Source organism: Sciurus vulgaris (assembly GCF_902686455.1).
Source record: "Sciurus vulgaris genome assembly, chromosome: 10".
In the NCBI taxonomy this organism is placed as follows: Eukaryota; Metazoa; Chordata; class Mammalia; order Rodentia; family Sciuridae; genus Sciurus; species Sciurus vulgaris.
The window spans coordinates 76384571-76407432 of record NC_136470.1 but is presented as its reverse complement, the minus strand read 5'-3'; the positions used below and the strand labels follow the sequence as shown (position 1 = coordinate 76407432).

General features: G+C 45.1%; 1 protein-coding gene across 2 annotated transcripts in view; it reads right to left on the bottom strand.

The window, feature by feature from the left end:
* Positions 1–10020, bottom strand: part of SLC51A (solute carrier family 51 member A) — a 120059-nt gene extending 110039 nt beyond the window's left edge. The window contains exons 1-3 of one of the 2 annotated variants that reach the window (XR_013766575.1): positions 9552–9989; positions 9249–9301; positions 7939–8736 (exon numbers count right to left, since the gene is read on the bottom strand). The gene's annotated coding sequence lies outside the window, so the exon portion shown is untranslated. Of the gene's footprint in view, positions 1–7938; positions 8737–9248; positions 9302–9547 lie in introns of those variants that run through there. The other variant, XM_079156302.1, reaches the window with a different exon arrangement.
* Between the last annotated feature and the right edge of the window lie 12842 nt (positions 10021–22862).

Here is a 22862-nt window from a genome sequence, read left to right as displayed (position 1 = left end):
TCCAGACACGGAGGGATGAGTACTCAAATCTTACCCACTGGTATTTGCTTTGCCTCCATTTAGGACTAATTTGCCATGGGGAAGGTCAAGGTCTAGGGCCCACCCAGCATTCGGTATCCACCCCTTTCTCCCAGGGCCCATTGTTCCTTGGCTAGTTTCCCCTCCCTCCTCCAGAGCCGCACCTCTCTCCATTGTTCTTTGGGGGCTATCTTGCAGGAATATTATTTTCCATAACCCTTCGCAGAGGATCGAACCCAGTGTTTCACACGTGTGAAGCAAGCACTGTACCACTGAGCTACAGCCCCAGCCCCACTGGCTTTACTTTTTTTTTTTTTTTTTTTGGGGGGGGGGGGGGGGAGCGGTGCTAGGGATCGAACCCAGGGCTTTGTGCTTACAAGGCAAGCACTCTATCTGAGCTATCTCCCCAGCCCCTGGCTTTACTTTTGATTTTAGAATTGGGAACACTTCATTCCATAAAATAGACTAAGTGTTCTGATGGTCCTAGCAAAACTTGGCTTTACAGACAGACAAGGGTATAAAGAAAGCAGGAGATGTGGCTCAGTGGTAAAGTGCTATACCTGTTACGGAAAGCTCGGTCCTTGTCCCTGATGCCAATTCATGCCAATTTAATAATGAAGACACAGTTTTGAGAAAAAGAAAAAAGAAGTTTCATTGCTTTGCTATTAAAGGAGAAACACGGGGGACTCCAGTGCCAGAGGCTGTGATTCTGCCCATCAGGGAAAAGAGGGCTTTGAAAGAAGCTCTTCAAGGGTTGCAGTCCAGGTGTGCTCTGACAGGGCCCAGCCCTGACGGTGTGTTAGTCTTCACTTGCTAATTTAGTGGGAGCTATTCACTTCCTAGATTCTCCAGCAGACCCCTCCTTTCTGTGATGGGTGTGTTCAAGGACAATTAACTAGGGGAAGAAAAGGTAACACTGTCTCCCTAATCTTATTAGGGAGGGGGAGTGGGGAGAAGAGAGTGGGGAAAAAAAGTCCTTTTAAAAATAAGCCTCAGAGCAATGAGGGCTACATTCAAAGGGTGAAGTGGACCACTATTATATACCAAGCATGCACAAAGCCCTGGGTTCAATCCCCAGCACCATAAATAAATGAATGAATAAATAAAAAAGGCCATGTGGCAAAGCTATTTACACTCCAGCTCAGATTAGCTGCAGACCCTTGCCTCAAAGTGAGCAGTCTTGCTGGTGCACGCCTGTAATCCCAGCAATTTGGGAGCCTGAGCCAGGAGGATCACAAGTTCAAGGCCAGCCTCAGTCATTTAACAAGGCCCTAAGCAACTTAGTGAGAACCTGCCTCAAAATAAATAAGGGATGGGGGTGGACGTAGCTCAGTGGTAAAGCACCCCTGTGTTCAATTCCAAGTACAAAAAAAAGACAGAAACAAAAACAAAAAAAAAAAAAAAAAGGATTTGTTATTTCAAAGTAACTTTCCTTATAAGGCTGGGACTAAGATCCAGAACAACAGGAAAATCGCTGAAATGGTTAGCATCAGGTGACTTCCATTGTGAAAGGATTAATGCAGAGGTGACTTAATTTTCATGCCAATTGAAACTAACCTGTTTGGAAATTTTGCCCTTTTTTTTTTTTTTTTTGGTACCAGGAATTGAACCTGGGGATGCTTAACCACTGAGCAACATGCCCAGCCCTTTTTATTTTTTATTTTGAGACAGGGTCTTACTAAGTTGCTGACGTTAACCTCAAACTTGTGATCCTCCTGCCTCAGCCTCCTGAGTCACTAGAATTACAGGCATGCACCACCATGCCTGGCAAAAATTTGCCTATTATCTTTCTCTCTAATTAATTTCAACTAACAGCTTAGGTTTAACTTTTAGCATGAATGACTCCATTTTGACTTTTAGCCTGGTCTGTTTGGCCCTAGTGCAGCTTAGTTCATGTAAGAACCCAGAAACAATGCAAACAGAGTGTCTCCCTGCAGGGTAAGAGAGAAAATGAGAGGAAATGAGAAAGGGCACATGCAAGAGAGAGTGTGAAAAGCGAGGAGGAGAGAGAAACAAAGTGAGTAGGAGAGAGAAAGCATGAGAAAAGATGATGGGGTAGCTATCCTTAAGCAATTGAATTCCACTGGGCTAAAAGGGGACCAATAACAGAGAAGGATACTTGCAAGCTGACTGATGAACCAATAGCTAGCTAGGATGTTCACAGACTGATAAGCAGTTGGGAGGCGGGGAAATAGCTTTATATTATATTGCAGTTCAAAACAGTGACCTCCAGCTGGGAGGCACGTGCCTGTAATCCCAGTGACCTGGATGGCAAATTCAAAGCCAACATGGGCAATTTAGTGAGACTGCCTCAAAATAAAAGGGGCCAGGAGCCTGAGGGGAGAGCTCAATAGTAGAGCATGTACTGTACTTAGCATATAAGAGGACCGGGTTGCATTCCCCCCCAAACCCCCCCCCCCCAAAAAAAAATGAAAACAAATTAAAGTTTGAAAAACAAAAATCTTACTTCAGGGAGAAGTGGAAGCCACAGCAAGAACAATACAGCAGCCATTGGTACCAGGGGGCTGAATGTTTTACAAGTGGGAAGTCACTTAACTCTAATAAGGATGATAGGTTTTATTATCCACCCTTGATAGCAGAAGAAAACAGTATGCAAATGAGGTGTAGAAAGCTAGCCCAAAGTTACACAGGTCTGTCATTCCAGAGCCCCAGCGCTTAACCACCCACTCTCTGGCCTCTCTCCTCCACCTACCCATCTCTGTCTCCTCCCCCTGGGGAGATGCTATGAGAATCTCTGAACAGTGGGAAAGGAGAGGGCAGTCACAGACTCCTGCTGGCAACCATAGCTCTAGACTTGAGGAAAGTGAGTTGACTGGCTTGGGGGTGTGTGTGTGGGGGGTATGAATCCCACGGCCATCTGGATTACAGCAAGACTTCTAACAGAGATGTTCTTCAGAGCCTCATGAAGAGACCAAGAAGGAAAAACAGGGAGATAAAGACTGATATTGTTTGTGTAGGAGGTTGAATTGTGTCCCCCAAAAGATATGGTCAAGGGCTGGGGTTGTGGCTCAGTGGTGGACCACTCACCTAGCAAGTTTGAGGCACTGGGTTTGATTCTCAGCACTACATATAAATAAATAAATAAATAAATAAATAAATAAATAAATAAGGTCCATCAACAACTAAAAAAATACCAGAAAAAAAAAAAAAAAGATATGGTCAAGTGGTCAAGTCCCAACTCCTGGTACCTGTGCATGTGACCTTATTCAGAAATAGGGTTATTACAGATATAATCACATTGAAATAGAGTGAGCCCCAAATCTAATAACTAGTGTCCTTATAAGAGGAAAGGAATTTGGACACAGAATCTCAAATAAAACATACAGAGTGTTAGTCAGCTTTTCATTGCTGTGACTGAAATACCTAACAAGAACAACTCAGAGGACGAAAAGTTTTGGGCTTACTGTTTCAGAGGTTCAGTCCATGGTCCTCCAACTCCACTGCTCTGGTCCTAAGATGAGGCAGAACTTCATGGCAGAAGGGCATGGCAGAGGATTACTGCTCAGCTCATGGCAGCTGGGAAGCAGAGAGAACAAAAGAGCTAGGGAAAAGATATAGTCCAAAGCCACCACCCCCAGAGACCTACCTCCTTCACACATACCCCAACTGCCTAGAGTTACCAACCAGTAGTCCATTCAAATTATTAAACCATCAAATGGATGAATCCACTGATAAACTCACAGTTCTCATAATCTAAACATTTCAATCTGAACATTATTGCATTGCATAACACATGAGCTTTTGGGGGGATATTTAGGATCCAAACCATAACATAGAGCATGTGAAGTTGAAGGCAGGGGTGTAGAAATAAAAGTAAAATCCAAGGAATGTCAAGAATTGCCAGCAACCTACACAAAGTAGAAGAGACAAGAAATTATTTCTTAGAGCTTTAGAGGGAGCATTCACCTGCCAACACCTTGACTCATGACTTCTAGCCTCCAGAATTGTGAGAAAACAAATTTCCGCTGTCATCTGCTTTGGGGTGATGGCAGTCCTTGAAAATGAATGCAGTGTGGTTGCTTCAGATGCAATTGTGCAATCACACCCAGAAAACACTGATAAGTGTCAGCATGTCATATGGACCTGAGTAATGGGCCAGAGCTTTCTATCCTTGACCCAGATGTGTTTTATTATTCTCTTGCATGAAAAGAATTTTACAAACCGATAGATTACGTAAAACCTGGAGAGATGGTTAGTACTGTAGACAGAATCTGTATTTGAAAACCCAATGAACTGCAGGAGTGGAATAAATTTTATAAGTTGAAATTGTACAAGGGCAAAGTCCTTTAGGTTTGGGGAACCAATTGCATGAATGCAGGAGGAAAAATCCCTGGCCTGATAACAGCTCACATAATAAAAGTTGTTGGAAGTAGGCGCGGGGGCACACACCTGTAATTTCTGTGACTTGGGAGGCTGAGGCCAGAGGATCACAAGTTCAAGGCCAGTCTTAGAAACTTGGTGAGACCTTGTCTCGAAATAAAAAATAAAATGAGCTGGAAATGTGGCTCAGTGTTCAAGGTCCTATGTTCAATTTCCAGTACTGTGTGTGTGTGTGTGTGTGTGTGTGTGTGTGTGCGCGCACGCGCCTGCACATGCTTCATTCATATATGGGTAATAAAGGATATGGTTACCTATCTGTCTTCCCACCCCACCCTAAAAGATCCCTCAAACAAAACTCCTCCCATGACCTGGCCCCGCCCCCTTCATCCCCCAAAGGGCCCACCAAAAGTAACTAACGCCTCCCTTGGCCTGGCTCTGCTAAGGCTGTGTATAAAACCCACATCCTCGTGGTGACCAGCAGGCATCTCCCCACCCATATTCCGAAAATGAGCCACATCAGGTGTTTGACAGATTGACTCTGCCACTGAATAAAGAAGAGCTTGCGGATCAGAGGTCCGCTTAGGCCTCTAACTCGTGTGCCACGTGCTTTCAGGTACCACACTGGACAGTACTCAGCACCCAGGGAAAGAGCAGAGAAATGGAGACTGTTACATAAAGGACAATAGGGATCAAGGGTTGTTTCCCCGGAAGATGAAAAGACAGAGGAAGAAGGAACATTATTTAAAAACTGAACAGCTTCTGTGAAGCAGAGGGAATGGGCCAATTGTGTAGTGTTCTAGGGGAGAACGGTCCTTAACCAGTGGCTCCTGCACTTACAATGACAAGCAGCAATCTCAGTGTTCAGGCACAGGGGACAGATGTTTGTAGCATCTGATCTCTCATTTTTTATTAACAGCACCCATATTTTCCTTTGGAGACGGCTCTACTCCCACATTGCCCACCTTTTCAAGTATGGACATATGACTCAGGTTCCACCAATCACAGTGCCTGTCCTGTTGGCTATAGCTGTCTGTTCAGGAATAGGCATATGATGCAGGCCAGATGGAAGAGTGTCCCTCTGAGGCATTTGGTTGCAACTACTAGGCAGAGACTCCTTCCATTAGGATCACTGTGCTGGTAAGATAGAAGCCTGGAACTTTTGGAGTTCAGCTTCCTAAGTTATGAGAGGAAGGACCCTGCTTGAGAACACAGGAAATAGAGCCAACAGATGGAGACAGAAAGATCTCTGCTGGCACGGTGTGCACACCTAAATCTAGTCATGCCTGTGATCTTTGAACCTCTTTGAGATATGACACAATACAATCCCCTTTGATACTTTCACCAGTTTAAGGCTTTGTCATTTGCAATCAAGTGTCCATGAGGACACACCTACCTATAAGTGTAGCAATCTGACATAAAGGTAAACAGTAGGAATTGTAATTGTTAACATAGAATATTTTCTTCTTTTCCTTTGTTTCTTCTCCTCCTCTTCCTCTTCCTCTTCCTCCTTCTTCTTTCTGGGGATTGAACCCAGGAGACTCTACCACTGAGCTACATTCCCAGCCATTTTTATTTTTGTTTTTTATTTTGAGACAGGGTCTCACTAAGTTGCTCAGGCTGGCCTCAAACTTGTGATTCTCCTGTTCTCAGCCTCCTGAGTAGCTGGGATTACAGGCATGGACCACCACATCCAACTTAATTTGAATTTTTAATAGAATCATATTTGCATGTAATTTTGTGAGTTAAATCGTTCTGTAAGACTTGTTATGAAAAACAGTTCAGACCCTGTTTCCACCTTGTCAGAGGCAACCACTTTTGACTATTCAGCTGATTGTTTATTGTGAACCTTGTGGACAATTAGGTTTGGCTCCTTTTTGCTCTCCCTGTCCCCACCAACACAGAACACTCCCCATGCCCCTTCCTCCTGCGTTGGTTATGTTGTGATTTTGCTAAGTTCAACATTCACTGTTTACATTCCTGCCTTTGTAAACCAGTCACAGCTGAGGCAGAATACTATGATGACTTTTTCCTGCACGTCTTGTTTTTCCAAGAGTTAATAATTGTCCTATTTTTCTTGTTTGTTTAGTATTCTGTATATTTGTTAACTAATTAACCCCAGACATAACATATTTAAGACATTAGAGTCCATCTTCCTGAAATGATCTCTCCCAGAACCTTCTGGACTGCTCCCGTCTGCATAGGTTGCCCTCCAGGCCTGGGCCCCAGCTGCTGCCCTTCACCATCAGCCAGAGTCCTTGTGCTCCTCACATCGTGGGCTCTTGGTTCCTGGATCCCACTTCTTCTACTTTGGTTTACTCTCTCTTTGGCACAGCATAACCTCCAGGAGCTTCCCCACAAACAGGTGCATGGGAGGTACATTATACATTCATGTATGGTAGGCAAGAACTCAAACACTGAGCTACATCCCCAGCCTGAAGATACATTTTTGAAATTTTTTTCTTTTCTTTTCTTCTTACTTTTTTAGACGTTGATAGGCCTTTATTTTATTCATTTATTTATATGTGGTGCTGAGAATCCAACCCAGTGCCTCACACATGCTAGGCAAGTGCTCTACCACTGAGCCACAACCCCAACCCGGAGATCTTTTCTGTATACACACAAAACTGCTGTAGGTTGAGCTATCATTTTCCCTTGGAGGTTTTTTTTTCCCCCCTTCTTTTGTGGTTCTGGGGATTGAAACTGGTGGTACTGTATCACTGAGTTACACGCCCCACCAATCCTATTTATTCATTTTTACTTCTGAGAGAGGGTCTCACCAAGTTGTTGAGGCTGGCCTCGAACTTGCAATCCTCCTGCCTCAGCCTGCCGAGCCGCTGGGATTACGGGTGTACCTACACCGCCTGGTCCCCTTGAAGGGTTAACAGCCTTATTCCACTACCTTCTGGCTTCTAGAGCAGTTATTGAGAAGGCTAATGCAATTCTGATTCTTGATCCATTGTATGAAAACTATTTTCTTGTTTGTTTTGCTTTCTCAAAACTTGTTTTCATTGTCCCAGTGAGCTGTCCTGGCGGATCTGGAGAAGAGCCCCGCAGGAGCTCCCAGGCCTATGGAGAAAACATGTGTGTTGATTATCTTCTGCTGTGTAATAAATTACCCAGAAAGTTAGAGACTTAGACCAATGAACCCTCGTTATCTCAAGGTTTCTGTGGGGCCTGAATCTGCGCATAGCCTACCGGGGGTGCCTCTGACTCAGCATCTCTTATGAGACCTGGGGAGTAGTGACTGCGGCATCTCTGAGGCTTGACTGGGGCAGGATCGGCATGTTCTTGTCATTAGAAAGGAGTTGTTTAACCCACATTCAAGTGGAGGGTGTAACACAAGGAGAAACCCTAGCTGCCCACTGCCCCAGGCAGAGGGACTGCTGGAGCTCCTGAGACGTAAGAGCCAAGAGAGGCCAGTGCACACCGTTCCACTGGCACAGGAGAAATGCCAGCCCTGCCCAAGGAGATCAGCAAGGGCTTCCCACAGAAAGAAACTTTGGGACACTAGTGATCATAGCAGCCTCAGTTACAATAGCCAAATGCTGGAAACAACGCAACAGGGGAATGAATAAAATGTGACATCTATACATTGCATTATTATTCAGCTACAATAGAGAAACAACATTTTGATATGTGCCATAACATGGATGACCTTTGAAACACTATGCGAAGGGAGATAAGCCAGGCACAAAGGACAGATATTATGATTCCACTTACAAGAGTACACAGAATAGGCAAATTACTAAACTGAAAACAGATTAGAGGTTACCTGGGACTGGGAAGTAGGGGTGTAGAATGAGGAGTTACTAACGGGTACAAAGTTTCTGCTCGGGATGATTTAGCAGTAGTGGTAATGTCTACACACCATTGTGAATATACTTAATGCTACTGAATTGTATACTTAAAAATATTAAGGTAGCAAATTTTATGTTTTATAGCTATTTTACCATAGTAAAAGCATTTATTCATTCTAAGCAACAACAGAAAGCAGCTTTGGGTTGAGACTTGAAAGATGAGTAGAAGATGTCTGCGTGAACTGGGGTATGTAAGAGCAGCCCAAGCATCGCAGAAGCCAGAGGTAGGAAGAAGCGTGGTGGGTTCTAGAGCAACATGGTGGGACCGTGGAGCCAAGAGCCCCAAGACAGTGAGAGAGGAAGAACTCGCAGGCTCTCCTAAGGAGCTGGTGCTTTATCTCGGAGCACTGGAGAGCCATGATCGGCGCACAGGGAAGCAAGATCCCAGGCTTGTGTTTCAGTCCTCTTTAGTTGCTGTTTAAGTGGAAGACACTGGGGGAGCATGGGGCAGGTAGAGGGACAAGTGAGGTGGCTGTGGCAGGTGTCCAATGGACATTGGGGTGTTGATATGGGGCAAGCACTGTAGGAAGAGGGGAGAGGGAAAGAGGAGATAATTAGGAGGTAAACTGTGACCAACATGGCATCTACAGTGCTAGATCAAGCCTGTCCTTGAGCCAGGTGAGTGGAGGGGAAGGAGGGTAGGAGAGAGGAACATGGTGAGTGGCAGAAGAGGCTCCATGAGGCCTGTGTGCTGGATGGGCACAGGGCCAGCAGGCTGGGTCTTGCTCCTGGACTTGGAAAGGGAAACAGGTCAGAGCTGGGCAGTAACCTTGGGAGCTTGGGAAGAAAGATCAGGGTGGCAATGTGGGCTACCACTTCAGGTCCCAGGAGGCCCATCTCTCTGCCCTGCTGATGGTTCTTCCCAACACCACCTAGCTGCCTTCAGGTCTGTGTGCAGCTTGGCTCAGCCTCAGAGCTCTGTGCAAAGTCTTCTTGTACTCACCCTGGCAGCCTCCGCCAGAACCTGGCCCACACCCACTCTTCTGAAGTTCATGGAAGACCTTCAGGCCTTCAACTATTTTTGCCACCTACCTGCCAGCCTCTTTGTGTGACCACAGGCAAGTGAGTCACTTCTCAGTCTTCACCTATAAAAAGAGGAGATGGGATTACTGCTCCCCATAGTTCCTGCCAGTGCCTGACTTGCTGGCTCTCTATCCCCACATCCTTGGGGCTTCTGTGTTTCTAGACTGCATTCCAGACCAAGTGTGGTCTCCTTCCCTCCCTCCCTCTGTCCAGGCCTGTCCTGTGGAGCCACAAGGCTGTGATAAGCTCAGCTCCTCATCTTAATTCTGCAACCTATTTTGAGGTTTGGTGCTATTCCCAGTACTTACGTACTGGGGCCACTGTGTCCTGGCCTGGGATCTGCCCTGAATCACCGGCTGGACAGGGCCTTCCAGCAGCCATGCAGTTCATCCCCCCTCCTCCAGGAGAGGTTTGTCAGCCGTAGCCTTTAAGTAGGTCCAGAGGGAAACTTCACATCTCCAGGTAACATGCTCCTGTTTGGCTGATCCTCCACAGTGAGGTTCTTTCCTAGATCTAGCCTACATCCTTCACGAAGCCTTAAAACAGAACACAGCTATATCCCAAGTGCTTCTGGATGGAAGAATCAGACTGGGGCTGCCCCACTCAGCTTTTCCTTGCCAGAGGTGGGGGTGTGGGTTCTCTGGTAGGGAAGGAGTCCCATTCCACTCGCCTTCTGCCCTCCCTGGCCAGGTCCAGCCCACACCTGCGTTGGACCAGGGCCACGCTTGCCCTTGTACCCTAAAGGTCTGAGGATGTTATGTAACAGGTATTGGCCAGACATTCTGGTTCAGCAGGTACAGCCTACAAGTTAAAAATTGTTCTAAAAATGCAATGCAGCTGCCCAAACACACAGGCCTGGAGGGAGAGGTTATGGGGCAGAGGCCACAGGCAGCAGAGGGTGTATTTTCCACAGGGAAATTGGGCCCGAGCTCTGACTTCAAGGGAAACATCAAACTTGGGGATGTTTCCTTCTCCCTGCTCCCCACATACCTGCTCCCCAGAAACAGGTCTGGGGCCTAAGCCCCTCTCAGCTGTTTTCTTGAGAACCTGCTCTGTCTCCCTCCACCTCCACTGGCTTCCCTCCAAACCTCCTGTGACTGCTCTGGCCCTGTCCTCTGCATCGCCCTGCAGCCTCCACCTGAGCTGCACCACAACTTGCCTTTTGCATCATCTTCACATCTTCTATTTCTGTCTTTTAGGCACTTCGACCCTCCCCTAGTTCTCCCTGCTTCCCCATTTTCCTCTCATGCCTCTGCTTCTGTCTACCCTCTAAGTAACAAGATGAGTTCTCCTTTCTCCCCTCCTTGACCTCTGTCCCGGACCCTGAGCCTCCAGGAACTGACCTTGGTGAAGGGAGGCAGCCACTGTTCCCTTCGTCTGCCATCACAGGCAAATCCTTACCCTCCCCTGTGCCTCTGTCAAATGGGGACAATAACATCCATTTATCCTGTGCCACAAAAAGTAGCTGTGAAAATCAGAAGCGGTTACACAGACTTCTGTACACAGTAAGAGGACTTTAAAATGGTTTCTTCCTTCATTCATCCGTTACATATTTATTCAGTACCTATAATTTGCTGGGCATCCTGGTAATGAGTTCTGGGGTGCATACAGAAGAATAAAATACACTTGCAGAGTGGTCCCCAAACCTGCTCAGTAGACTCCCGTGGAGGGCCTCAAAAAGGAGAAACTACCTCCACCCAGACTTACAGGGTCAAGTAGACTTTGCAAAGGTGGGGCCTGTTTTCACAGCAGCTCAGATGGGCCTGACCGCAGGGTAGAATGGCGTGGGAGGAAGGAGGCGAGGCGGGGCAGCGGAGGGTTTGGGGGACCAAAGGAGGACGGCAGAGATTGACAGCAGGGAAGCAAGGAGGCCTTTTCCTTCTGCTTTTTGTCTGGCCCTGCCCACGCACATCTGTTTCCAGACTGGTCAGCGAGGGTTTCTTTTAAAAAGTAATAAAAAGATATCCAAAGGAAATATAGCAGCTGTAATCATTTCTTCATGGTAGGTGGCTTCCCCCCTGGGATAGGGCATTTTCTCAGGTATTACTCACAGATGAGCCTTTCCCTGTTGGTTTTGCCTAGAGAACCATCCCAAAAGTCAGGTGAGGGTTTTTGCTTTGTTCTTGGTGTGTGTGCAAATTAAAACATAGGACTTGACTTCACTGACTAGAAATTTAAATTTACGCCTATTAAGCAATGAGCAATAAAAAAATTTAAAAAACAAACCCCTCATGTCTCCAACTTGATTTTCACATATATATGTATATTTTTTTAATTTCAGAAAGGTCTTTTGAGAGCCATAATTAATAGGCAGCAATTGCTTCTTTCCACTTCAGTATTTTTTTTTCTTCTATTGAATTTAAAGTTAAAAGGAATATTTGTAATTTTAAAATGTTAACAGAGATTTTGTTTTCTTGTGGCTGTTATTTGAGCATCAGACATTGTTGATGGCAAGAGCAGAGACCAAACAGACAAAAGTGCCTCCTGATGGAGTTACATTGCAGCTGGGGAGGAAAATAAGCCCCAAAACCCACGTAAAATAATAACATGGTTAGTATGGTAGATAGTAACAAAATGTGAAGGAGAAAAACCAAATCAGGACTTACTAGAAGTGAGAATAAAGAACTGGGGTTGGAATTTTAGATAAGGGGAATTTGGAAGGGCTCCTGAGAAGGTAACTTTGTAAATTTTCATCTCAGAAAAAGCTAAAGTATATAAAAGTACAGAGAATAATAAAATAAATACTCACACATCTACTTATCAGTTTCAACAAATGTTAACATTTTGCCAATTTGGTTTTACTTAATCTCCCCCCTTCTTTTATTTTTTGTTTTGGGATTTTTCAAAAGCAAATCTGAGACATGAGTTTTCCTAGAAATATTTAATAAGCATCTTAACTGATAAGTTTAAAAATTTTTTTGCCCTGCTTTTACACACCCAAAAAATTAACCATAATTCCTTAAAATTATCTGATAATCAGTTTTTATTCCCATTTCCCAATAGATTTAAAACTATATTTTAACAATTGAATTTGAAAAAGGTATGCATAGCTTTTCAGACTTGGTCAAATGTAATTTTGAAAAAGAAAAGAAAAGATAGACTCGAGGAAAAGTTTGCAGGAGCAAATATGGGTTAGGTTCATAAATAGCTAATCAAGACTGATAATGAGCAAAAAGCATGAACTCTGTCGTATGCAAGGGAATTTCCACAGTGAGTAAACACCACACTGCACCAGACAAAGTTAATAAGAAGCAGTCACATAAACAACGATGCAAAGTCTTCCACAGAGTTACACACGTACTTCTGAAAGAAAAGTATAAACTGGTTTACTGGGTAGCAACAGAGCCCTAAAGAAGTAAAAAGCTAATGAATGTGTATAATTGCTTACCTGACCTATAGATCTTTGTGGAGTTTCCTTTTGTACACATCTTTTTGTTTGTGTCTTTTCTAGCTTATGAAAAGTTGAAAACATGTTTCAATTACATCAAATTAAAATGTGTGTGTCTAGAGAGAGCTAATGCAATGGTCCATGTTTTGTGATTTTTATAATAAAAGCTAAGTCTCATATAAAAAAAAAAAAAAGAAGTGAAAAGTTAAATCCAAATATGTATGTTTACCTCTAACAGCAAAAACAAGCAAACTAAAATGTCCAGCAATAGGATAATGAATAAACAAATGCTGGCATCTCAACTGGACAGAAGATTGGGCTGCCATTAAAAGTTCTTATGAAGGCCATAGGTATGCATGAACATTTGTTATCAAATTGTTATATGACATGCAAAAACGTGAAATAGATTCCTATAATTACCACTAATAAAATAGCAAGTATCTGAACAAACAGGAAGGACTAGACAGAAAGAAGATAGCATCATTGGGCTAGAATGCTGGGATTCTGGTGATTCATTTTCCTTTAGAGTTTTCCTTAGGGCCTTTATATTGTTTTATAGAAATTCTTTACAAGGAGAAGTCAGGATGTGGGTAGAAATTTGGAGCCACATAGAAACTATGCCCACACACCATCTCCTCCCTCTCTTGAAGTCCATGCCTGGGCCTCCAGCCCCCTGTTGGGGCCCTCCCTGCCCACATCCTGGGGGGATTTGGAAAGGAGCCCCTAAGGGCAATGCCAGGCCAATTAGCCAGGAGCAGGTCCTGGAGCCCAGACTCTGCAGAATCAGCCAGGCCAGCTGCCCCCCTTTTCTGAGCTCACCTACTGCCAAGCTCTTTGCCTACTTTATCTCAATTTAATCCTTATGAGGGTTCAATGTGGTCAGTGCTATTGTCTCCATTATCCATATTTGAGAGTTGGGTAACTTGCCCCAGGTCACACAGTGGGTAGAGAGCAGACCCAACCCCACTGCTGTGCTGGGTTCTCCAGTCAGCTCTGCCACAGGCTTATTGTGCCATGGAGCCAGCTTTTTAGCCTCTCTGGTCTCTTATTCCTTCTTAGGTAGCAAGGTGAGGGAGCCTGGAGAAAACGTGGCTCACTAAATTTATTCTTGGAGTTACTCTTGGGTCTAAAAAGTGCAGAGGATTATGGGATCATCACCTCCATTGACTTGGGTATCCATCCATCTACCCATTCATCCATCCATCCACCCACCTTCCCACCTACCCATCCATCCATCCATCTACCATCCATCCATTCCAATGCAAATTCACAGAGCACCCTCTCTGTGCCAAGCTCTGCACCATCACTGAGGATATGAGTAAAAAGTTATAGCTCCTATCAAACAAAGGGAGGCATTGATAGAGAAATATAATGAAATATTCTTTCCATCCAAGTGTCACCTGCTCTGAGAGGACATGCTGAACCATGTTTTCTAAACTATCTCTTCAAATTCTTTCACTCCTATCACCTTGCTGTTTCTTCAAATATTTATCAAGGTTTGAAATTTTCTTACTTATTGTATTCTTAGTTATATATTCTCTTATTATATTAGATTTTTATAAGAAAAGGTTGGGAAGCTTTCTTGCCCACCTCTGCATTTCCCAGGGCTTAGCACCGAGCAGACACTGCAGGGATATTTCCTGTTTCCTGACCTATCTGAATAAATCAGTGTTTCAGGCAGTGTGGTGGATACCTGTACAGTCCAGCTGAGAGGAACCAGAGAAATGATTTCAGAAGGAAAAGAAGGGGTTGCGGAAATCGCACCTGGTATTGTTTGGGAAACAGAAGGAAATGTACTTTTATTGGCAAGAGGTCATGAAAACATTCAAGACCCTTCAACCCTAAAGAGAGGTGAGTGGGACCATATGGCAGCCATCACAGGGGCTATAGTCAGAGACCCTGGCCCAGCCCTGACTTCACAAAAGATCCAGAACCAGAGGCCCTAGGCTGGAGGGGATCCAGAGCTCATCACATCTTCAGCTCCTGAATTTGGCAGGAAATAAGGTTGGTGATTGGCTTGTGCCATTAGGTTCCATTAGTTTCAAAGGGACATAGTTTAAAAGATTATATTCTTTGCTGGACACATGCCTGTATCCCCAGAGACTTGAGAGGCTAAGATAGGATGATTGCACGTTTGAAGCTGGCCTGGGCAACTTAGTAAGACCCTGTCTCAAAATAAAAAATAAAACAAGGACTGGCAATGTAGTTCAGTGGTAGAACACCCCAGTACTTTAAAAAAAAATGTTGCCAGGTGTGGTGGCACTGTAAACCCAGGAGGCTGAGGAAGAAGGATTGCTTAAGTCCAGAAATTTGAGGCCAACATGGCAACATAGCAAAATCTCATCTAAAAAAAAAATTGCATTCTAATCAAACTAGTAATTTTTCTCCTATAATTTGGCCTAAGTAAATATGACAAGATAAGGGCAAAGATGAAGACAAGTATGTTCATCACAGTACTAATTATAATTACAAAAAAGTTGGAAGAAATCTAGGCATGGTGGTGCATGCCTGTAATCCCAGCAACATGGGAGGCTAAGTCAGGAGGATAGCAGGTTCGAGGTCAGTCTCAACAATTTAGTGATTTAGTAAGAACTTGTCTCAGGAAAAAAAAAAAAAAAAAAAAATGGAAGAAACCCTGTTCAACCATGTGAGGATGGTTAAATAATGATTGATCCATATAATGGAATGATATTTGCTATTAAAATGTATACACATGAACCTACATACTCATAGTCTTGAAAAGGAACTGAGGATGTATGAAAAAGCATGTTCCCAAATAGTATTTGTGGTATTATTTTATTTTGACAATTTTATATTTTAGTAGATAAATATAAACCAGTTATCTCTGATGGGTGAGTCTACAGGTGATTTTTCTCCCCTTTTGCTTATTTTTCCCCTTAATTTTCTGCAATAAATAGAAATTACTTGGATAGTAAAAATTAAACACAAATATGGATAAATAACATTTAGATTATAGGTGGACATGATGACACATGCCTGTAATCCCAGCAACTTGAGAGGCTGAGTCAGGAGGATTACAGGTTTGAGGCCAGCCTCAGTGTTTAACTAGACTCTCGGCAATTTAGCAAGACCCTCTCTCAAAATAAAAAAAGACTGGGCACATAGCTGAGTAGTGAAGCACCCCTTGGTTCAATCCCCGGTACCAAAAAAACAAAACAAACAAACAAAAAAAACTATACACCTGAGGTGGGGGTTAGATGGTACCACCTACCAGTTGTGAGTCAAATGAAGGAAAAAGTGATTAAATTCCAGCAAACAAGACCTCCAGGGGAGAAGCTTCACTCACCATCTATCCTCATGGGAAATGAGAACCTCTCTTAGAAGGAAACCCAATCAGCTAACTCTAATCCACTTAGTGTTTGTTCAACGTACTCAAGGTCGAGCCTGCCAGGTACAAGGATAATAGGATTAGAAACATGAAATTGATTTCAGGATGGATCTGTTTTAGGGGAAACAGAGTCAGGTAGAGACCAGTTTTAACACACTGGCCTCAGGGCAAGTCCCAGCTCTTCTAGGCACTGAGGGGTCTGCCCCCCAAGGACAGCGGGATGGCAGAGTTTCCTGCCTGGGCACCCCTTTCTTGTCAATCCTCATTCAGGAAGTTCTTCCTTACCCCAAGTAAAATTTTCTGCCACTACATTTTTTTTTATTGTTTTTCTTCTCTACAGAGCACTTGAAATATATAAAAAACTACATGCTCAGAAATAAATGTGAATTATTAGGAAGGAAACTCTAATCAGTAAACCACGCTCTGGAAATGTAATTCATTCCATTTTTTTCTCCTGTTTTTCTTTTCTTGGGGTACTACGGTCGAACCCAAAGGGGCTCTACCATTGAAATGCATCCCCGGCTCTTTTTATTTTTTATTTTGAGACAGGGTTCTCAATCACGTCCCGCATGGGCAAGGGAAAGGTCTCCTGTCGGAGGGATGGGGTGGCTGCAGAATAAAAGGTCTAAAATTTAAATATCAGAAATAAAGACAAAAGGCAAGAATATCTTAAGAGCAGGGGTGTGATAGGTTGAGCGGTCCAGAAGGTTCTGGTTCTAACAAAGGAAGCAGCCTGTGCTTGCTTTATTTATCTGGGTACAGATCAAAAGGGACCCATAGAAGATTCTTCGAGAAAAACAAGATGGGGTGGGGGTAAGCAGGTCATTTGGCTCTAGTGAGTCACTCCCATCTCGGGTGCTTGCACTGGAACCTGAGTGATGAGCTAAGACTGGGTGCCACTTGACTCAGGCATTCTCAGACCAGTGTTCTCAAACTCCGACAGGGAGTACCTAAGACCAGGCTTTCCCAGCTTAATGGCTTCAACATTGCTCGGTTTACACACATGGTTCAGAGATGGCTCTCAGCAATGGGTGTCACCAAGTTACTGAGGCTGGCTTCAAACTTTTGATCCTCCTTCCCCAGCCTCCGAAGTCATGGAGATAACAGGCAAGCATCACCATGCCCAGCAAATCTGTTCCTTCCTGAATGTATTTTCTTCTGTGCCTCTTTGCACTTCATTGCATGGGTGTGTGCAGTTGGCATTGCCTATTTCCTTCCTTTGACTTTTTAGTTTTTTGGTACCAGAGATTGAACCAGGGACATTTAACCACCGAGTCACATCCCCAGCCCTTTTTATTTTTTATTTTGAAACGGGGCTCACTAAGTTGCTTACAGCCTCAGTGACTTGCTGAGGCTGGTCTTGAACTTCCCATCCTCCTGCCTCAGTCTTTCAGACTGCTGGGATTACAGGCGTGTGCTACCACATCCAACTTCCTTCAGTACCTTGATCTCTCCATTTGCCATAGAGAGTGCAGCTTCCCAGAAGTCCCTAGAGAAAAGCCCCCCGCCTCATCTCCGGGGCCCAGCTCCTTACTCCCCAGGGTTTTGTCTCCCCTTACAAAACAGCAACTAAAGCAGCTGGCCAGTAGGGACATGGGAACCCCCTCCCTGCAGTGTGCTCTGTCCTGGAAACCCTCAGGAAGAACGGTTCCTCATCTGTGGAATGCAGACTCTCATGGTGAAGAACTCTGCGAGGGGAAAGACAGAAACTTGGCATGGAGACTCTGGGAGCTTCTGCAATCACACTTTTTGTTAACATAGTCACAGCAAGGGAACAGCAACCGCACTGCCACAGTTTACACTGGATATCACCAGCCCTGCACCATTTCTATCGGCAGGGGCTGGCTCTACACAAATCTCCTGGGAACTTCCTCGCTTTTGCTGCTGGTAACGCACATGTAAATAAACACTAGATGCTTCTGACTGGTTGCCCCCCTGCCAATCTCCCTCTTTTTGGGTGTGCTTGTGTTGTTACTGTGGATGGAACCCAGAGGTGTTTTACCACTGAACTACATCCCCAGTCATTTTTTTTTTTTTATTTTGAGACAGGGTCTTGCCCAAGCTGACCTCAAATTTGAGATCCTCCTGCCTCAGCCTCCCAAGTTGCTGGGGTTGTAGGCCAGTGCCACTGCACCCATCACCTCCCTGAAAATCTTGACCTGTTGTGGGTTCTCTTTTTTTTTTTTTTTTTTTTTTTTTTGCGGTGCTGGTGATCGAACCCAGGACCTTGTGCTTGTGAGGCAAGCACTCTACCAACTGAGCTATCTCTCCAGCCCCTGTTGTGGGTTCTCTAGCATGAGAATAGGTGGTTCTTACTTCCTGGCTTGGATGCGGGGAGTTTATGTGACTTGCTCAGTGTGGGAGACCCTGAAGAGTCAAGTCTGTCTCCAGCCAGTCTGCTTGAGATATCTCTGGGCTGGCATGGCCGAACATGGGCCTCCAGATATACAGGACCCTCTAGTCCAGTCTACACAGGCCCAGAAACTACTCCCTCGTCCCACTGTGGTGGCCCGGGGCCAGAGCCCACCTTCCTCAGCTTTCCGTATCTCTCCCAAGGGTCCATGGCATAACCCTCTACTCGAGCCCAGTCATTTCTCTTACCTCTGGTTTAACCATCATAATCCCCCAAACCTTCTCTCTCCAACTGCCCCCTCCCCATACACCAGCTTTACATGAACCCAAGGTCTTTTTACAATTGTTCCTTTGACAAACAAACAAACCTCAGGATGAGGGCTGAGGTCGTAGCTCAATGGTAAGAGTGTGTGCCTAAGCATGTGGTAGGCCCTGAGTTTAATCCCCAACCAAAAACAAAAATGAAGTATCCTCATAGTGGTTTCTTATTTCAGAGTTAAACCAAGTTCTTACAGTGGCCACTCTCCAACCCCACTGGGCTCTTGGATGTGCCTCGAATGCGTTAGGTACACTTGTGCTGCAGGACACAGCAGGGCGTCTCCTCTGCCTGGAATGCTCTTACCTGAGGTATTTGGCGGTCACTCTCACCTCTTCAAGTCTCTGTTCAAACTTCATCTTCTCAGTGAGACCCATGTGGCCCCCCTCAGCAGTCTGCACCCCCATCCCCACACCTCTTCCCTCATCCTGCCTGGCTCTCTTTTCCTGTAGCTTGACATCTTCAGACACACTAGCAATTAACTTATTACCACGTCTATTCATTACTGTCCCCATGACCAGCACGCAAGTTCCCTGAGGGCAGGAATTCCTGGCTCTCTTGTTCACTGATATCTCTCCAGTGTTTTGAATGGTACCCCACACAAAGTAGCTATCTAGTGGATAGTACTCAATGAATGATAAGCAAATGGAAGATACTGAGTTAGAATCCTATCTGTTTATAGAAATTCCTTTACTTTTTGGCGGGGAGGGTACTTGGGATTGGAAACAGGGGTGCTCTGAGCCACATCCCCAGCCCTTTGTTTTTTATTTTGAGACAGGGGCTTGCTAAGTTGCCGAGAGCTTCTCTAAGTTGCTGAGGCTGGCCTCGAACTTGGGATCCTCCTGCCTCCTGAGTTGCTGTGTACTGGCATGGTGATGCTGGGCTGTAGATGGAAGCCAAAGGCAGAAACTGGATGGATCACATCCACCTCAGCCTGAGCTCCTGGTTTGTTAGGAATCTGCGGTTATTCTCCTGCTCAGGAAGAGCCATGCATGTGCACCATACATCTGCCTTCCTAGAGACTTCCAAGACAAATGGGCAGAGGTGCCCTTGACCTGCCTTGGTCCCCATCTTAGATCAACCAGGTTTGAGCTCTAGAGAATGTCCCGAGCAGCACCAAGGAGTGGAGTGCCTGTCACATGACTGGGTGCTGCAGAACCACTCTGTCCGGAGATGCTTGTCTCTCCAGGCTCAGTGGGCAGCATCTTGCAACACAAGAGACAAATAAATGGAGATGGACATGGACACAGCCCTTCTTGCTTCACTTCACATCAGCAAGCCTGGTCCTGCCATGCATGCTGCAGAAGCAGAGGAAGACTCAGGAAAATACGAAGTTCCCTGCAGCTCTCCTCAGCCAGGGTCCCCTAGACACCTCCCCAGGCACCTGAGAGATAGCCACTGCGCCTTACAGCCCTTCTTGCACATGTCCTCTGCCCCACCTGCTCTGTCCTGGTTGGGACTGGGCGGGGAAGGGAGTGGTGACTGAACTTCTTGGTGAAGGAGTGACGGTGATTGTCTATGCTGGGCCTCCTGCCAAGGGAAAAGGAGCCCCAAGAGCGAGGGCCCCAGGGCTGGGCTGTGGCTCAGTGGTAGAGCACTTGCCTGGCATGTGCAAGACCCTGGGTTCAACCGCACCAGGAAAAATAAATAAATAGAAAAGCATGGGAACCACATCCTTCTGAGGCAGGCGGGTGACAGTGGGCCAAGGGCCTGTGGGCGGGCGAGGCCACGTGTAGTGAGAAGAGAAGGTGGACAGGATGCCATCACCTCTTCCCCACCCGCCTTGCGGGAGAAGCACATCATAACCTGAAGTCCAGTCATACACCGGCCATACTGAAGCCTTGACAGGAGAATCCTTCTGTCTCACAGCCAGTTGCTTTGTGGGTTCTGATGAGGCCTCACCTCTGACGTTTTTCCTCTTCAGAATCCACAGTCTGTACATCTAAACTGCACCAAAAACCAAGTTCAAGGTTCACCCCACCCCTCATACTGACCGATTCTCTATAATGTTCTGCAGTTTTTAGATTCCAGAAACGAGCCAAGCCATCCTGTTTATTCTTGTCCAGAGGGGCTTATCACAGACGTAATCACATTCTCCCAAGATTAAATAAAAACAGTCACACTTCCAGATATTCATAGATTTATTTATTATTTATACCGCCGCACCCACATCCAAAAAAGTATTCAAGGTGGTTCACCATAAAAGCCATGCACAACAAAACTATTCAAAAGCTAAGAAACATCCAGATGATAAAAACTTTTCATGATTCCAGACTCTGGGAGGAGTTTTTTTTCCCCTTTCTTTCTTTCTTTTTTTTTTTAAATGGACAAAGCAGTCTTTAGCCTCAGGTACTTGAGAGGTCAGGTCTTGAGTGTAGACATTTTAAGGTATCTGGTTATGTCAGGTAATTAAAATTAGAGCATCTGATAGAGTGCAGGAATAGATACCAAGTGTAGGGAAGGAGGCCAAGAACAAGCACAGGAGTCCACACTCAGAAGTTCACTCATCATCTCAGTCTATTTTCTGTTGCCATCACAGAATACCTGACACTGGAGAGTTTAAAGAAGAAAGAGGTTTGATTTGGCTCATGGTTCTGGAGGCTGGAAAGTTCAAGAGGATGGTGCTGCAAGGGCCTCATGCCTCTTCAACTCATTGAGGAGAGCAGAAGGACAAACAGGCATATGAAGATGCGGCAAACACTAGGGGTGCTTTATCACAGCCTGCTCTGGTGATGACTCATTCTGTCCTGCAAACATGAGAACTCCCTCCTGCCAGAAAGGCATTAATCCCTCTTCATGACATAATCGCATCCTAGAGGCACCACCTCTCAACATCAACAAAACGGCAAATTTCAGCATGAGTTTAATTTCAGAAAGGATAAACCATATTTAAACCACAGCATCATCCATTCAGGCAGCTGTGTTGAGAAGCTACTGTATGTGGAGTTCTCTATGGAGATGACTAAGACATAACCCCTGCCTTCAAAGGAGCAAGGAAGCCCGGATACATCCCAACCACGTAGGGTGTATTGTGTGCAGCTCCTCAAATTACCTCATCCTCACTGGTCCCCCAAGTTCTTGACTGCTTGAGCATGGAGTATTCCTGGTGCCACACTTGACACCTTCCTAGTTATCTACCCGGCCAGCTGTCCTGGCTGGCCCTAGTTGAGGGCCAGCCTTTTGCAGGGCCTCTGCTGTGCTCCCCATGACAGAAGTTGCAGCTCCACTGACCAGGCCTCCTGGTCTTTCGGGCCTGGGTAAAGCACGCACTGCAGGGAATAAGATTTGACTTCCGAGGGGCTAAGGTTGTGGCTCAGTGGTAGAGGGCCTGCCTAGCATGTGTGAGGCAGTGGGTTCAATCCTCAGCACCACATAAAAATAAATAAATAAAACGAAAGTATTGTGTCCATCTACAGCTAAAAAGATTTTTTATAAAAAGGATTTGGTTCCTGAAAAAGCCAGATGATATGACCCGGAAGCATGGTGGGTTAATTTTGGTAAAGGAATCTTACCAATGAGAGATGGAGTGTGGGGCCAAGAGCCAGCAGATAGATAGGCAAGGCTTTCCTGAGATGCACATGACCCAGGAACCAGCTGTGTCTCTTCACATCCTTCCCCATCTTGCTCCCCTTTTTGTTTTTTACTCTCCTGAGCCTGGATTATAAATCCCAACAAAACATAAAACTTGACTCAGACTCCAATTTTTTTTTTTGTTTTTTTTTTTTTTGTGTGTGTGTGTGTGTGTGGTACTGGGATTGAACCCAGGGCCTTGTGCATGCTAGGCCAACTGAGCTATATCCCCAGCACCTCAAGCTCCATTTTTTAAGATAGTACTTCTCAGACTTTTAGCTACATATGAAACACCTGGGAGATCTTGTCAAAGTACAGATTCTGATTTATAAGTACAGTGTAAGGTCTGAAATTCTGCATTTCTAGCAAGTTCCCAGTTGATGTCAGTTTGCTGGTCCATGGACCTCAAGATAGCAAGGTTCAAGGAAAATTAAATCAAAACTGGTACCCAGCTGGTCATGGTGGGACACACCTGTAATCCCAGTGGCTTTGAAGCCTGAGGCAGGAGGATCGTGAATTCAAAGCCAGCCTCAACAACTTAGCGAGGCACTATGCAACTCAATGAGTCCCTGTCTCTAAATAAAACATAAAAAAGGGCTGGGGATGTGACTCAGCGGTTAAGTGCCCACTGCCCCTATACTAAAGGAA